The sequence below is a fragment of the Musca vetustissima genome, unplaced genomic scaffold (genome assembly GCF_032173495.1).
Source record: "Musca vetustissima isolate MV318-11 ecotype Yass unplaced genomic scaffold, APGP_CSIRO_Mvet_v1 utg73858, whole genome shotgun sequence".
In the NCBI taxonomy this organism is placed as follows: Eukaryota; Metazoa; Arthropoda; class Insecta; order Diptera; family Muscidae; genus Musca; species Musca vetustissima.
Window position 1 is genome coordinate 39,754 of NW_026883426.1, and position 1,500 is coordinate 41,253.

The window sequence follows — 1,500 nt, forward strand, 5'->3', positions numbered from 1 at the left end:
CTTAAAATCTCAAATTTTGTTTATTTTACATTCTGCCCTAGCTTCGTAAAATGTTTGTATTTAAAAATAGGTTCTGTACTAAATATGATTGACATGTAACTGAATTCTATCGAATATTTTACAAATTTAGGCACATATTTTTCTTTGTTAGAAAAAAAATTATAATATTTTGTTAAGGCTTCTGAAACTGACAGCTTTTTCCATGTCAAAACAATTTTTTGGGCAACCATCCATGGAACTTCCATGTTGTCCAGCAGACTGGACACCTTTTGTAGTATTTTGAGTGTGTGTGTGTGTGCGTTTGTGTTTACCCAAACAATACCCCGAAAGATAGATGTTGAGATTTGTCTGCAACGCAAAATGATTGACAAGTTAATGATAACTGTGCACGAAATAAAAATTACGTTAAAAAATACATTTTTTGCTCAACTTTGTATTCGAAACTCTTCATGTGTCACATTGTGTTACAAAGATTTCTTTTTTAGGAAAAAGCAACGAAAAATATAAAAACGTAAAATCAGTTTTTTTCGATTTATGGCTACAGAGTAAATGACCTGTCAATTTTGATTAGTACGTTAATGGTTTTCAAATGAACTTTGTGGCTTCTGTCGTAGTTCGACTTAATCTTCTTAAATGAACCATAAAATAAAGGTCATCTTGTCTCTATTGCCCCGAGTTGGGATATGAAATCCGTGTAATTTTGAAAATGTCATAGCTAATGAACCTTGATTTGTAATTTTTAATGTGCGAACATTGTAAAATGACAATGGAAATTTTGCAAATTTTATATTCGTTTTGTGTCTGAAGGTCAAATGAAAAAAATAAAATAAACAAAATTATAATCAGCAGATTTGGATAAGGCCAGTGGTTGCTAGTGGATGGAAAATATAAAACTTAATGTAAACGGGACAATTCTTAATGACATTCATAAACCAGTGAGCGGAGCAGTATAGTCGGACGGGGCCGACCATACGATACCCCACACAACTACCACGGAACTGTAACTTTCTGCGTATTTTTATTCCGATCCTGGGCAATATATGGAGATAGTTCCACCCTCTTGCCCCATGAGAGGTTAACTGCACCTCTTCCTTATACTGATATATTTTCCGAATATAGCTAATATTCCGTAGTCTTTCTAATTACTTGTCCATATTCCCTTTCCCCATGGGTTGTGTTGTGATGTTTGCTTATAATTGTGGCCTATAGATCGACTCGTAAAAACACAAAAAAAGTTTTTGGTCCACTTCATCCAAAAATTGTTATCTAATCATCACCGAAAATCACAGGCGTTGTTCCTGATCGTTACTAGAACATCATGGAACATTTCAATGTGATCAGCGCTTTATTACCGCCCTCCAGTGTGGTAATGGTTTAATAAATAATATCTGAGTACGTAAGCACCTGTAAATATTTACGTGTAACTCCCTACATACGACAATAAAATTGGTATCAATTTAAAGGCCAACTACTCCTCTTGGATATACTATCAACGTCTAT